The sequence below is a fragment of the Sorex fumeus genome, unplaced genomic scaffold (genome assembly GCF_029834395.1).
Source record: "Sorex fumeus unplaced genomic scaffold, SorFum_2.1 ptg000044l, whole genome shotgun sequence".
Classification (NCBI taxonomy): Eukaryota; Metazoa; Chordata; class Mammalia; order Eulipotyphla; family Soricidae; genus Sorex; species Sorex fumeus.
Genome location: NW_026606101.1, coordinates 33,902,537 through 33,918,972, shown reverse-complemented (window position 1 = coordinate 33,918,972; position 16,436 = coordinate 33,902,537). Strand labels below are relative to the sequence as shown.

Here is a 16,436-nt window from a genome sequence, read left to right as displayed (position 1 = left end):
AGGAACAGAGAAAGTACAGAGGTTAAGTCACTTGCATTGCTTGTGGCTTCCTCTGTGACAATGGTTCAAATCCCTGTACCACATATGGTCACCTCATAACTGCTTTCTGTGATCCCTGAGTAGAGTACCATGGAGTGTGCCTTTCCCACCTCAAACAAAAAAGATGAATTTATCTGAAAAACAGAAAATTTTAATTCTTTTCCTTTTGAATTTTTTTGTCTTTAATTTGATTATTCTGGCTAGTATTTTCATTATTTGTTGAATACAAATTTTGAGTGTAAAACCTTGGTTATTTCTGATTACAAAAGCAAACCTCTTACTCTTCCAGTGCTTAAGATGATGTCATCTGTAGGCTTGTCACGTGTGGTCTGAGAATTCTTTTGTTGCTGTATTTATGAGGATTATTCTATGTGGATATTAAATTTTTAAAATGTATTTTCTATAATGATTAGATGATAATGTGATGTTAAAAGATGATGTGATGTATTACATTCATTGATTGGTGTATCTTGAACTATCTTTTTATCCCAAGAATGAATCCCCCTTGAAAGTATTTTGTGTGGTACATTTTAGGTTCACATAAGGGAATGAGATCTGCTGTCATTACTATATTTGACATATTGAATATGCCACGTGGAGCTTGCCAGGCTCTGCCTGTGCGGGTGGAATACTTTAAGCAGCTTGCCTGGCTCTCCGAGAGGCATATATTTATATATTTTTCTCTATGATTTGTTGCCTACTGTCTGAACCCCATCAGATATGGTATAGTAATAGTGGAAAATGGGTAGGAAGTATTTTATAATGTGCCACACGGCCTGGAGCATGGCGGTGGTTGGGCAGTGGAGGTCAGCTGCCTGGGTTGGGTCCCTTGGGGTAGGGAGGGCTCTCACATGACCACAGCCTGGTACAGAGTCCCAATATGTTATATATACAAAATAAATGGAATATACCTATTCTCTGTTAGAATTATGTATATGGCTATTCATATTAATCTTTTGTGGTTCTTTATATATCTGTGGTAGCACTGTAGCACTGTCATCCTGTTGTTCATCGATTTGCTCCAGCAGGCACCAGTAACTCTCTATTTGTTCCTGTCGCATGCTAGTGTAGCCCAATGGCATCTGCTCGCTCCAGGAACATGAAGTTAGACTTGTTGTTACTGTTTTTGGCATATCGAATACACCATAGGGAGCTTGTCAGGCTCTGTCATTTGGGTGGGATACTCTCGGTAGCTTGCTGGGCTCTCCGAGAGGAATGGAGTAATTGAACCTGGGCCGGTTGTGTGCAAGGCAAATCCCTACCTGCTGTGCTATTGTATCCTTAATAAAATATCATCTTTATAATTTAATTAACTTGAGGTTTTTCTATTTTTCCTTGTTTTATAAAAGGTTTGTCAATTTTATTTCTTTTTAATGGATAAACTCTTATGCATAAACAGTTATGCATTCATATCTGAAAATGTCACTAGTAGAGTTGCTTTTGCTCAATCTCAAGTGTTTGATATGTTGTGCTTCCATTTGTGTTTACCTCTCTTTTTAAAGAAAAATATGCTTGGGGGTCTTTAATAAATCTTGTTCATAAAACTATTCTTTAATTTATATATATATTTATAACATTTCTGTAGTTTCACATTATTTAGTTATATTTTTTCCATGGTGGGCTGGAGTGATAGCACAGCTGAGAGGGCGTTTGCCCTGAACAAGGTCGACCCAAACAACCTGAATTCGATTCCTCCACCTTCGATTACTCTGCCCCTCTCAGAGAGCCCAGCAAGCTACCCAGAGTATCTCGCCCACATGGCAAAGCCAGGCATACTACCCATGACATATTCTATATGCCAAATACAGTAACAAGTGTCACAATGGAGATGCTATTGGGCCTGCTCGAACAAAACGATGAACAATGAGAGGACAGTGACAGTGACAGTTTACAAAAGTTCTGGGAAATCATTTATTAATCTCTTTGTTTTCATTAAATGACATAAAGATTGAAGTCCCTTTCTCTTAGCATCAATTATCTCCCCAGTAGATGCAAACTTAGATCCATGCTTACAACAATAACACAACACTCTCCTCCCGTTGTTCATCAATTTGCTCGAGCAGGCCCAGTAACGTCTCCATTTTGAGACTTGTTGTTACTATGTTTGGCATATTCAATACGTCACGGGTAGCTTGCCAGGTTCTGCCATGCGGGAAAGATACTCTCGGTAGCCTGCTAGGCTCTCCGAGAGGGGCGGAGGAATCGAACCTGGCTCAGCCGGGCTGGCTGTGTGCAAGGCAAATGCTCTACCGCTGTGCTATCGCTCCAGCCCCATACTTAATGCAAAAAAAAAAATCATGATTTCTACTATTTTTGTATTGCTTTAAGCACATAATTTGCAGGATTTTCCTAAGGACGTTTGTCACTGGAAACCTAAAAAATAGACTAACACAGCAAAAGAGATACCAGTTTATTCAGTATGAAACCTCTATTAGGTAGTGGAATATATACTATATGACTTCCTGTATAGTATATTGTTTTCTATAGTACTATATACTTATATATATATACTTATATATAGTACTATATAGTTCCTGTATAGTATATTGTTTTCTATAGTACTATATACTTAACAGTTTCTGAACAGCTTCCTCTTGAACAGAAACTATATACTGTATAGTTTCCTCTTGAGTAGGAAGCTATACAGTAATTATGATAGTGTGTGGTAGGAAGTGAGATATAAGCTGAGAATGACAAATATGGAGATCTATGAATGAAAATAATTAGGGGATACCCTATCTTCCCACTTACATAATTGCTATTATATACCCTGACACAGTGACTCTAAGATGGGCATTGCCTCAAGTGTGACAGAAGGCGTGAAGTAGAAGTACTTAACAGTGAAAAGGTTGGCAGGAGGAAAAAAGAAACACTAATGGGAAAGAGCAAGAAGGCAAAAGATGTTCCCGGGAACATCCTGATCTGCACATCACAGCTCATCCTTGAGTCAGCCTCTGTCCATCTGGAAATGGTTGTCTTGACAGAGCTTGCCAATCCACTTGCTTTAGCTTTTTGTTATTTCTATTTCTTCTTGTTCTTATCCCTCTCTGTCCCCTCACACTTCTATTTTCTATTATTTTCTCACTCAATTGCTGGTTAGGTGATTTGAGTGAGATCTGCTAGGAAAATCTAGCTCAAGACACTTTCAACTATACATAGAAATACACACTTTTTATGTCTTAATACTGCCTTTAACATCTACAGAGATTTTTTTAAGCTTTTCAAGTCAAGAATTTTTACATTTCCCAGATCCGCTGATGTATATGACTGTTTTATTTTGGCAATAAGGCATATTTTCATTGTTTTATGGGGGATTAAAAAAAGATGATAGCTTCGCATTTCCTTCTACATACAATGTGGGAAAAGAGCATCTCTGTGCACCTCTCTTTCTTTTCAGTATGAATCAGGATATAAAATATTTGAAAATTTTTTTAAATGAGAGGCAGTAATTTAGAATCCTAACCTTTCCCCACAGCAGTGCCAGCAGATCTTTCCAGCTTGCTAGGGGATTCAAAATTTGCAGAAGCTTGGAGTTACTGAGCTGCTGGCGATCACTTTCACAGGTTCCTGTAATTACATGCAAGGGCTGACATTTGTAAGGCTGGTCGAATGCTTGGCTTTTAAATTGAAGCATTGGCCATGTGCCAATGGCACGATAAACCACAGGATGAGCATCTTTTCTGGGGTTAATTTTACAAAAACAGATTTTCTTTCTTTCTTTCTTTCTTTTTCTTTCTTTCTTTCTTTCTTTCTCTCTCTCTTTCATTCTTTCTTTCTTTCTTTCTTTCTTTCTTTCTTTCTTTCTTTCTTATCTCTCCCTTCCTTCCTTCCTTCCTTCCTTCCTTCCTTCCTTCCTTTCTTCCTTTCTCTCTCTCTCTCTCTCTCTTTCTTTCTACAGTGAACAACTTGATTACAAGTAAGTAATATAAAGCATATTGTTTAAAGAAATAGATTATATTTATGTTTTAAAATAAAAACTGTGACTTTCTTTTCATTTTTTTAATCCTCACTTGGATAGTTCATCCCTTGAATCCAGAGGATAGAAATATATAAACTTTTAAGTATAAAAGTTACTGGGACTGGGGAGATAGGTCAAAAGACTAGCATGCATGCTTTGTATGCTGGATTCCCTGATTCCATCCCTGACACTGCAGGTCACTCCAGAGGAAAGAGCGAGAACCTGGGCTAAGCATAGGCTCTGAGAACTACCACCTGTGGCCCCCAGCAAAAAAAAAAAAAAAACCTTGAGCAATTGAAGTATAGCACTGTAGCACTGTAGCACTTTCGTCCAATTGTTTATCGATTTACTCGAGCGGGCACCAGTAACGTCTCCATTGTGAGACTTGTATATTTGCTGATAAAATAGAAGCATTTTCTAAATTAACCTAATCACCACAACTATTTTTTTTCTTTTTTTTTTTCCCCCTTTATTTTATTTTATTTTTTTTAAAGTTGTAGATTTACAATTTTTTGTGCTTTGGTTTCAATTATACAATGATCAGATACCCATCCCTCCACCAGTGCCCATTTTCCACCACCATGGATAATATCCCTCCCACCCCCATCCCCCCATCCCCCCGTCTCTGTGGCAGGGCAATCCCCTGTGTTCTCTCTCTCCTTTTGGGTGTTACCACAACTATTTAAAGATTAACCTAGTTACATGATATGATGTAATTTATATAAATAAAATTTGTCCAGAAGCAGTTAAGTTAGAAGAGACAAAATTAGGAGAATAAGTCTGAACAAAGTATGAAAACAACCTGTATTTGGATGTTGGTGGGCCTCTTCTTCACTCTTGGGTCTCTACTTCATTCAACAGGACTATAAATTCAACTATTTTTTCTTTGAATACTAGAAGGAATATATGAGTATTATATCTACCTGATATATAATTCTTCGAATAGAAAAAATGAAGAGTCAGTGAATGGACCCTTCTGAACTCACATCATTGTCTCTGTTTCCAAACCCTGAAGTTCATTACTCTGCTCTGTTGTTAGACAGAATATTAATCTCAGCTCCCACATGAAACTAATCGAATGTGGTTGTCCAGGACCCTCAACAACTCTGTGCCTCATTTTCCCAACCAGGGGAATGAGGAGTTAATAAGGCAAGGATGCTGTCCAGAATAACTTCCAAAGCCAAAAACATGATTAATAGTATGTGAAAAAAGAAGTGTGAACTTTTGAATTTTGTGGTGTTTTTGGCAAAAAAGAGCAAACATTCAATTTTTCCCTCTTCAAGCCAAGTGGCAGACTGTTATCTATCCTTCTTAATATGGAAGCATTTGAAGGCTATCTTATAGAATCATAATTTATTTTTGTCTGTAAGAAAATATGATCGGGGCCAGAGCGATAGCACCGCCGGTAGGGCATTTGCCTTGCATGTGGCCGACCTGGGTTCAATCCCCGGCATCCTATATGGTCCCCCAAGCACGGCCAGGAGTAATTCCTGAGTGCAGAGCCAGGAATAATCCCTGAGTATCGCTGGTGTCACTCAAAAAGCAAACAACAACAACAACAACAACAAAACATATGATCATCAAAGATACCTTATGGGGCTGGAGAAATTGAACAGGAGTTAAGATGCTTTCCTTGTACTCAGAGCACTTCCAGAGGTGATCCCTGAGCACAGAGCCAGGAGCAAGCTCTGAGTACAACTGGGTATAGCATCCAAGTCAAAATTAATTAATTAAGGAATAAAAAGTTCTTCAACACTGATTATCAGAGGGATAAAAATCAAATGAGATACCCAAACTACCATGAGATATCATTTCTCCTCTCACTAGAGTATGGCATGTATAATATACATACATATACATATGTATAATATACATACATGTATGCATATTATACATGTATGTGCATCATATGTATGTGTATATGTATGTATAAATATATGTATGTATACATGCATGTATATTTACATGCCATACATAGCACATCAGTAGGGCATTTGCCTTGCATGCGGCTGACTCGACTGACCCAGGTTCAATTCTTCTGCCCCTCTTGGAGAGCCCGACAAGCTACCGAGAGTATCTTGCCCACACGGCAAAGCCTGGCAAGCTACCCGTGATGTATTTGATATGCCAAACACAGTAACAATAAGTCACACAATGGTGATATTACTGGGCCGGCTTGAGCAACTTGATGAACAACAGGAGAACAGTGCTACAGTGCTCTCTCTTTCTCTCTCTCTCTCTCTCTCTCTCTCTCTCTCTCTCTATATATATATATATATATATATATATATATAGTCTGGATAACAGAAGTGGGGATGTGGTAATAAAAGAACATTTACTTCATTCACCACACAAGGGACTGTTATTTCTTTTAGCTTCTTTGGAAGATGATATGAATAATCTAAAACAATTGAGAACAGTATCTAGAGAGAGTACTGTGGGTTGGGAGCTCACCTTTCATGTGGCTGACCCAAATTTAATCACCAGCACCCCATGGGTCTCTTAGGCCTCACCAGGGATGATCCCTGTGCATTGAGCCAGGAGTAAGCCCTGAGTACTGTAAGATGTGGTACATAATCAAAAACAAATTAGAAAGCATAACTTTCTTTTGAACCTGTGAGTGTCATATCTGAGTCATTATTCTTTCAGGGGACACTGTGGAGGGGGTGGCCTCTGTGTGTGCCTAGTTTAAATGCCGCTTCCAATTATAAGTTCACTTTTTATTTATTTATTCGGATTTATTTATTCAGATCTATATATTTACCTGTCCTCTAAATAAACAGCTTTTGAAAAAAATCAGAGGTTAGTGATCAAACTAATCTGGACATCTACACCCAAAACATAAAACCATTAATCTGGAAGAATATTTGCACACCTATGTTCACTGCAGTGTATGTTTACAACAGTCAATACAGACACAACCCAAATGCCCCAAAATAGAAAAATGGTTTTAAAAAATAGATGATATATAGAGCCTGAGAGATAGTACAATAGATAAGGGGCCTGCTTTACATGTTGCTGACCAGGTTCAAATCCCTGCACTGCATCCTTAGCATCATATATAATCCCTGTAGCACTGCAAGGATAGAGTCCTGAGCAGAGAACTAGGAATAAGACTTGAACACAACCAGAGTATCCCCTTACAAAAAATGAACTGTAGTATATACACAATGTATATATACAGTATATGTATATAAACACATTACAGGAATACTACTCAGTATAAGAAAAGATGAAATTATTTTCTTTTTTTTTGCAACTTTAATTAATGGGATAAAGTCATGAAAAGTGAAATCAGTCAACAAGTAAAAGACAAAATACCAGATGAACTCAATCATTTTTGTAGTGTCAAGAAAAACACAAAGAATTAGATAATCCACACTGGAAACAACCATGAAATATAGTAGAACTGTGAACTGGGATACAGAAACAATAACGGTGGAGGGATCCTGGTTTCTGAGCATGACCTAGAAGTTCTGCTCATGAATTTCATGTGGATGACCTAGGTTCAATCCCTGGTACCCATGTGATGCCCTAAGCACTGCCAGGAGTTACCCCTGAGTTCAGACCCAGGAGAATGCCCTGAGAACTGCTAGGTGTGATCATCAACAAGTCCTAAAACCCACCCCCCTAAAAAAAGAATCATACTGGTAATATTGTACAACGCTGATTTTTAAAAATAAAATAGAAATTTTAAAATAATATGTGGTATTATGACATGGAATTTCACTTCTGATAGACCAAGTAACTGCAATAATAACTTATCAATAAAAGCTTTCTTCATTGTATGAAGACAAAGAAAAATTATTTCATTCTTAGAGCTTAAGAAAATTACAGGGAGTTTGAGATTTCTGGAACAAGATGACTGTTTTATTAAACAAAAAAGATGGCAGTAGTTACATAAATAAGAGATAGAAAGTCTGGTGTGACAGTACTGACTTGGCTGAACTCAGAATACACAGATGACCGAAGGTAGGCAATCAACTTTCAGAAAAGCAGCAGAAGCAATTCAAGAGAAAAAGAGGTACATTTTAAATTTTTTTGCCAAGTGAAAGTAGTAAGTCTTAAAAATCTCACTTATTTTATGATTCCATTTAAATATAACATGTAGAACAGAAGAATCAACAGTGAATAAGAGTATATTAGAATTTGCCTAATAGTCTTCCAGGGAGAGAAATGCAAATATAGATTTTCTTTGAGGGCTCAGAAAAATTTCTAAACTTATATTATGGGGCCGCAGTGACAGAACGGAGGATAGGTACTTAACTCACATGCTACCAACTCAGGTTCAATCCCTGGCACCACGTATTGCACCCATGTCTACAAGAGTGATCCTGTAGCACAGAGCCAGGAGTAAGCTCTGAGCACTTATGAGTGTGGCCACAAGACCAAAAATCAATTAGTTACTAAATAAAATTATCCTATGAAGATGGCTTCATATTTTTATGATTCTACTAAAATAACTTTTAAATATATATTAATATGAATTACATTTTAATGAAAATGCTTAAAATTAACTGGGTAAAAAAAGATTTGGCCATAAATAAAGAGAGAGAGAGTAAGAGGGAAACTGTCTTCCATAGAGGCAGAAGGATGGGATGGGGGTGGGGAAGCGACACTGGAGACATTGGTGGTGAAAAGTGTGCACTGGTGGAGGGATGGATGTTCAATCATTGTATGACTGAAACTCAAACATAAAAGCTTTGTAACTCTAGCTTACGGTGATTCAATAAAAACAAAACTAAAAAAAAAAGATTTGTCTCTGTTTCATTAAGCAAGTCTTATGTTATGCTCTTCAGTTTTAAGTAAAATGATCATTTCAATAAATGGGAGGATTTCATGTTGAGTGTTAAAATTTCTGTTCAGGGACTGGAGTGATAGCACAGTTGGCAGGTGCTTGGCTACTGTGCAGTGGACCCAGGTTGAATCTCCATTATTCATATGGTCCCCTGATCATAGCCAGGAGTAATTCCTGAGTGCCAAGCCAGGAATAACCCCTGAGCATTGTCAGGCATAGCCCCAAAACCAAAAAAGAAAAGAAAATTTATGCTACATTTTCTATAACATATGTGAAATTCTTGCTGACCAAAGGTATAAATATTCCAAATTTGTTGTCACATCAACTGCTTCTTTCTTCTTCCTTTTCCTCTTCCTCCTTCACCTCCTCTACATCCTCCTGCTTCTCCTCCTCCTCCTCCTCCTCTTCTCTCTCAATTTATCTCTCTCAGAAATATTTTCACTCTACTTTAATCAGATCCTTTTCTCTATAAATATGTTTCAAGGACTTATGGCATTAGACACAAATTGCATTTGAATCCTCCAAGAATTATTATGTAAATGGACCAGAATTGGGAATGTAACAAATGATATATTTACATAATAAATGAATATAATAAATGAAGTATTTACTCATTCTCTACATATTGGCTGTAATTCCTACTGATATATCTGCAATTTTTTAACATTAAAAAATTCATACAAAAATGTAAACAGAGTTGATGTAAAATGTCAAAATGACTGACATCTTATCCATATAAGTTTTGTAATCTTATGTGAATTCTCAGCTAGACTAAATTTTCTAACTTTCCTTTCAAGTTAGGTGGGTTATGAGATCAATTTCTCTCCAGTAGAAGGTAAGTGGAATGATGAGTGTTCCCCTGTCCTCAGGGATCATAAAATAGACAATTTCACTATTTTATATTTCTTCTGATACAAAAGCAATGTCTTAAGGAATACAAAGCAATTACATAATACTAGGATAGATGATATTTTTGAAGGATAAAGTGGAACAAATATTACCACAAGCAGAATACTCACTTTGTAACTGTTAACAAAGGGAAAAATATGCTCCTATGTTCACTTTACTTCAGAGTTTGCTAAAATAGGTTAACTTCCCCTAACCAGCATAATCTCTTCAAATGCATTTCATGATGTATTTCAAAATAGAATCATCAATTGAAAGAACTGGATATAAAAACTATTGTCCTAAATAGTGAAATGCCCTTGCCTTTTCTAAGCACTGTGAGAATCGTTTATGAAGTCCTTATTAAAGAGAACTGAACTGTTTATTTAAACCTTCTCTTCAGATATAAGTATGATATAAATATGCAAGTGCATGAAAATTATTCAACAGTCTAACTGAGAGTGTGAACAATTACTAGCAATCCCTAAATAGTACTTTATTAAAGCTTTTTAATACTATTTACCTATTTTTAAATATGATTGAGAATGTTTACTTGACTACTGTGAAATGGATAAAGCATGAAAATTCCCGGAATTATTTTCCTGTATCCTTAAAAGTTTTATCATTTTTAATATCTGTTTTAGATAAAATATTTTAATAAAATAAAAATAATAGTTGATGACTGTCTGTAAGAAAAGGGTGGGTGGGAATTCATTTGTGTTTTTTAGTTCTAAATCAAAACTTCTATTTCAATATAATTGCAAGGAAGTATACAGACTCAGAAATAATAGAAAAGTATATCATCTTTATTGCTATTTGAAAAATGCCATATATTTTTGTTTTGTTTTGGGGCTACATCTGGCTATGCTCAGAGGTTACTCCTTGTTTGGTACCCACTAATTATTCTTGCTAGTGCAAGGAGAACCATAAGGAATTCTGGGGACCCATCCCAGTCCCAGAAACATTAATCCCTAATTATATCTTAAATGCATTCCATTTCAGAATACCATGGACAATAACACCACTTTCTTTCAGTGGCCCTTAGGAAGTTGTTTCCAGGACATTATTTCTATTGGCAGATCCCTTGGGAGGGACCCTTGCCCTTGGATTTCATTGCCATTCATACATTAGGAAAACATGCATGTACAGCTGCTGGTTACTTTTATGTAGTTTCCCGAAAAAAGATCATACTTTTGATTTCTTGGTTTGTTGTCTTTCTGTTACTAAAGACCCCAGTCATTTAGAGACAGCAGGAGTGGGATTTGTACCACACTTTTGTAGAATGTGTGTATAAATGTCTACACAGATGAGTGTATTTACTAAAAGTGGTAAATGTGTTGAAAAAACTCAGCAGCTAGATTTTCATTAACTGGATGCTTTCTCCAGAGCCTGTAAAGGATCAGTGCAACAAATAGTATTCAAACATGATATACTGGAGATGGGGCTGGCTCCAACACTGCACTTTTTCAAAGGAAGGCAGTCAGGCTGATTCAAAACTTACTTTGAGAGTCAGTTAATAACGCAAAGATTTCCAAGAACAAAAAATCCACAGTATAGTGGGAAGAACTTGACTAAGACAAAAATATTGAAAAAAACAATAACAAATAGGATGTAAGAAGAGAGAATTTATGGGCGAGAACAGAGTCATTAGCATACCTGAAAAGATGTTTTCAAAGCAAATGGAAATACTAAAGGAAAAAAAAGGGAAGAAAGCAAGAAAGGGGATGCATCAGTAGATGAAAGGGAGGGGGTCACACACATTTATTAGTTTTTCTCTGCCTTCCAAAGGTAGATATTACTTAAGAGAATGCTTTTGACATGCTCACACTGCATAGCACAGCTGTCACCCCTCCCTGCCTCACATTTTGTCAGTATTTAAGGCTGACCAAGGACACATCCTTATCACCTCAGCTGAAGAATGCCTAGGTTTATCTCCAAGTCAGCATGTGAATTGAGGCAGATGCAGAGAGAAAACTATTAGTAAAATTAACAAAACATGTTACTTGTCTCCTTTATATCAGTATGAAGGAGAAAAGACAACTGGAATGTGAAAGAAAACCCTCAATGTAGCGCCCTAGCATTTTCAGAGGAAGTTGACAAAAGCTGGTCTTGGATGATGGTAGAAACACAGTGAATAAACATGGTCACTGTTTTCCCTCAGTTATGCTACATTTAATTTTTTTCCCACCAATTTCCAGCCACTCAATGTCTGAAATTCATTCCTCTCTAAAAGCACCACCTCCTCCCTGTAAAACAAAATTCAAGTAGATTTCTTCTTCCTCTAGTTATTTTTTCTTCAGCTACCCAAGGGATACAATTTTCCACCTGAACTTCATTTCTGTTAACCATATTGATTCTCATAAAATTAATTAAAATAATCATTGCCGCTTTCTTCTCAGTAAAAATTCCATTTCCATGTATCATGTCTAGCCTCTTTTCTTCAACATATAAGCACAAGTCCGTAACAGTCTCCAAGGGCAAAAGGCACGATGAGATCTGTAATGTGAATTAAGGAGTGAATCTATCCCTCTGAGACTGGTTTAGTGGCCAACTGAAATCTCTAACAGAAATCTCATGAGTTTTGAGCACATGGAAGCCTCATATGGGTTTATTTTTCCAAAAGTAACACAGTACTTCTTTGGTATTTTACCAAATGTGGCTTTTCATCCTGAGTGTAAGCAGACAGTTAGTGCCCTACGGAACCATTCTGGAAACACTATGTTGGAAAAATACCAACATCCAGTGAAAGTCACAGTGGAAAAGCCTGTTCTCTTCTAGGGGAACTTCAAAGAAGCCAGGGCCTGCTAGTATCATGTCTCTTCTTTAAATTAGGGGCTCAATTAAACTGGGGAAGTTTCAGTTTCTAACTTGCATTAAGACGCAGATATTTCTGGTTGCCATTGAGGTTGTTCATAAAAGGCAAGGAGTATACCAACAAGAATTTTCCCACCTTTACCTAGTATTTTGCTGTCAAAAATTTAATTTTTTGTGTCTTCAGTTAGGCAACAGTTGAGGTTCCATTAATTGTAATTATCATCAAACAGCAAATATTTGCTTGGCTTCTTCTGTAGACACAATTCCAAGTACAGAATATGCATAGGTATTTCCATGATCTTTAAGCATTCCAAATTGGCATGGAACATCGACTATATAAGTGAAAAAAATGCACAAATGCGAGGGGCAAGTTGTTAATTGTCTAGAACACAATTGCTGAAATACTTCAGAGATATAATAACCATCAACAATTGGCATAGATAAGGGAAACATGCCAGAATCAAGGCTCAAGCTGTATGAGTGTGTAAAAATATGCTTTAATTTGGGTAGCAGGACACAGATAAGTGATAGCATTGATGTATGTGAATTTGGTTTTGACTGTGTGTGTAGCTGTGCATATATGTGTGTGAATGTACAAGCACACCTTATACATGGGACTGGACCTGGTAAGGTACATGACATATTCAGAGACATGTAGGAATACTTGTGGGTAAACTATAAACCTTTGATGGCTAGAAGCCAATAAATTTCTAAGACTATATGCTGGAGAAAACACTACCGAAAAAAGAAACTAAGATAAGAATAACTTCTCTCATGAAAGTACATTAGGAAAGTAAGCAAACTAAATCCACATTTCAATATACAAAGGAAAGATAAGTATTTCAGTTTTTTTAAAAATTCTAATAATTAAGAAAAGACTTTCTGGGGCTGGAGAGATGGTACAGTGGTAAAATGATGATTTTGCACATGATCAATCTGGGTTCAATCCCTGGCTCACCATATAGTCCCTGAGCCATGGCAAGAGTGATCAATTAACACAGAGCTAGAAGTAAGCCATTGATAGTAGAAATTGTTGCCCACAAGCATCAAAAAAATAAGTAAATAAGTAAAAGAATGTAAAAAAGAAAAAAAATACTTTTCCTTCACAAATTAAGAAAGTCTGGTTTAGGAACTTTAGGGAGATATGTACAGTGCCTATTGTTCAGTCCAGAAAGAATGAAAAAAAAAGTGAATGTCAACCTGTAATTGAAGACTTCCTGCAGAGGTGACACAAGAATCAGCAAATGGTATTTTAGAAAAAAGTAAAATTTTAAAATATGGAAACTATGTCTGTCCTCCCGTTGTTCATCGATTTGCTCCAGCGGGCCCAGTAATGTCTCCATTTTGAGACTTGTTGTTACTCTGTTTGGCATACCAAACACATCATGGGTAGCTTGCCAGGCTTTGCCCTGTGGGCAAGATACTCTCGGTAGCTTGCAGGGCTCTCCGAGAGGGGCGGAGGAATCGAACCCGGCTCTGCCGGGCCAGCTGTGCGCAAGGCAAACGTCCTACCACTTTGCTATTGCTCCATCCCTTCTGAAAAAACAAGTATGATTTACAAAATTAATAAGAACCTGAGAGATAGTTTAAAGGGTTAAGGTGCATACAGCACATACTTTTCAAGACTGAGAACTGATTTGATCCCTGGAACTACATACGGTGTCAATCCTATAGTGCTACCAGAAGTGACACCACTTCCACCCCAGAGTAAGAAGCCAGGGACAGCCCACAAATTGTGACTTCAAAACAAACAAACGAACAAAAGGTATCAGGAACTTTGTTTTTATTTTTTTCTTTTGAGTTGTAGTCCATATTTTTTTTAAAAAAATATTATTTAATATATGAACTGAAAGGATAAATGTAATTATCTGAATAATAGAGGAGGATGAACAAGTTACTGATACTAGTAGGAAAACTCTACAATATATGAAACCTGAAAGAGAATCAAGTAATGGTCCAAAAACAAAAGAGAATTGGAACAATCTAATAGTTACTAGAACAGAATCTCAGAGAGATAAAAGTTCTTAATAAGTTTTTAAGCCCTGTTGGAACATTGTCGCACCTGGCTTTGTCTATCAGACTCACTTTTAAATTTACTCAAATAATTAGAAGGAAAAAGATACAAACTATGCATTCAGAACTGCATTGTTTGACATGGTTACAGTGAAAATTGACAAAGCTTGCTTGGTGGCAGTTTTTGGCATATCTCTAAAATGGGAACCTATCATGTTAATATTCTTCAATACTTCTCTTTCATGTGGGTAATAGCCTGTTTTGATCACACTGATCTCGCTAAAGAGAAATCCATGTCCTTCAGGGATTGAAAGAATCATGAACAACTTTAGGTTTGATTTAGCTCTTACTAATCCCTCTTGAGTCTCTAATACATGTTTTCCTCAATGTATTCCTTAACTTTTTTGTTTGTTCCTGTTGCCACTCCTTCTTTAGAGTATCATGCTAAATTCACCTTCTGAAAGTCTTTGCACTTTATGATAAAAGGCAGCATAGGTATCAACAATCTGCTAAGGTAAATAAACAGAGAAAATAATATGTAGCTTCAAATAGCATAAATCTTGCTAATTTTCTGTTATTGATGTTGCTATTGTCAAGGTAAATTAACACTCTCAGGAGAGCATATTCTCAAAATAAGAACCAATTCTGCAATGGGGCTGGGGCGATGGCACAGCGGTTAGGACGTTTGCCTTGCACACGGCCCACCCAGTCAACCAGAGTTCGATTCCTCGCCATTCTCAGAGAGCCCAGCAAGCTACCAGGAGTATCTCACCCGCATGGCAAAGCCTGGTAAGCTACCCGTAACATATTCGATATGCCAAACACAGTAACAAGTCTCACAATGTTACTGGGCCCTCTTGAGCAAATCAATGAACAATGAGAGAACAGTGACAGTGACAGAGTTGACTCCATACAAGATAAAAAGAAGAGATGGACTCTTGATCAGGGAAATTTAATGATTCCCTGAAGCAGATACTCGAGGTTTCTGGCTAGGCATCAGTGAGGCTTCAAAACTGGGCATGTGGGAAGAATTATGGATATGGTCTGATTTAGTTCCCTCTAGCTCAGTTTCCATTGTGATTCTACAAAGACCAACTAGAGTAGAATATGGAAAGGAAAAAGAATGATGTATGGACTAAATGCTTCCTCACCAAAAAAGCTTAGGTATATACTTTACATTTTATATTTAGCAAAACCCTTTAAAATAAATACCAGAATTGAGGCCATGGGTATAGCTAACTAAGAAAGTGTGCATGTGTCACATTTGTGAGTCTTTGGATTTGATCTAGTGACAGGTAGGAGGTAGAGAAGGAAGAGGAGGAGGAAGAAGAGCAGGAGGAGGAGGAGGAATAAGAGGAGAAGGAAGAGAAAGCAGAGAAGGGGGAGGAGGAGGTGGAGGAGGAATAAGAGGAGAAGGAGGAGAAAGAAGAGAAGGGGAGGAGGAGGAGGAGGAGGAGGAGGAGAAGGAAAAGAAGAAGAAGAAAGAAGAAGAAGAAGAAGAAGAAGAAGAAGAAGAAGAAGAAGAAGAAGAAGAAGAAGAAGAAGAAGGCAAAACAATGACAACACTGAAATGTATAAATGCAACTGTATTCTTATAGTTTAAAATTTTAGAAAAACAGGTGATACTGTTTGATTCTTTTATGTGGTGACTATTTAATTTATAGACACAAGAAAATATCTGACATTATTCTATTCATCTCACCCCTAAAACTAACTATTCAGATTTATTATACCTATATTTTTCCAGTTAGAAGTTGCCAGATGAGAGGTACAAGCTCAGAAAGACCTGATTAGAAGACCTGATAATAACGAACTTCAATTTAGCTTAAATTTTAAGACAAATTTATTACTGACCTGAAGGTAGAAAAACATAAGGAAATGTCCTTGTTGGTGAAGGAATATTAGAAAGCTTTAGGCTACTGAAAACAA

General features: G+C 36.9%; 1 protein-coding gene across 2 annotated transcripts in view; it reads right to left on the bottom strand.

The window, feature by feature from the left end:
• Positions 1-16,436, bottom strand: part of MACROD2 (mono-ADP ribosylhydrolase 2) — a 2,391,823-nt gene that overhangs the window by 718,851 nt on the left and 1,656,536 nt on the right. The window lies entirely within an intron of this gene.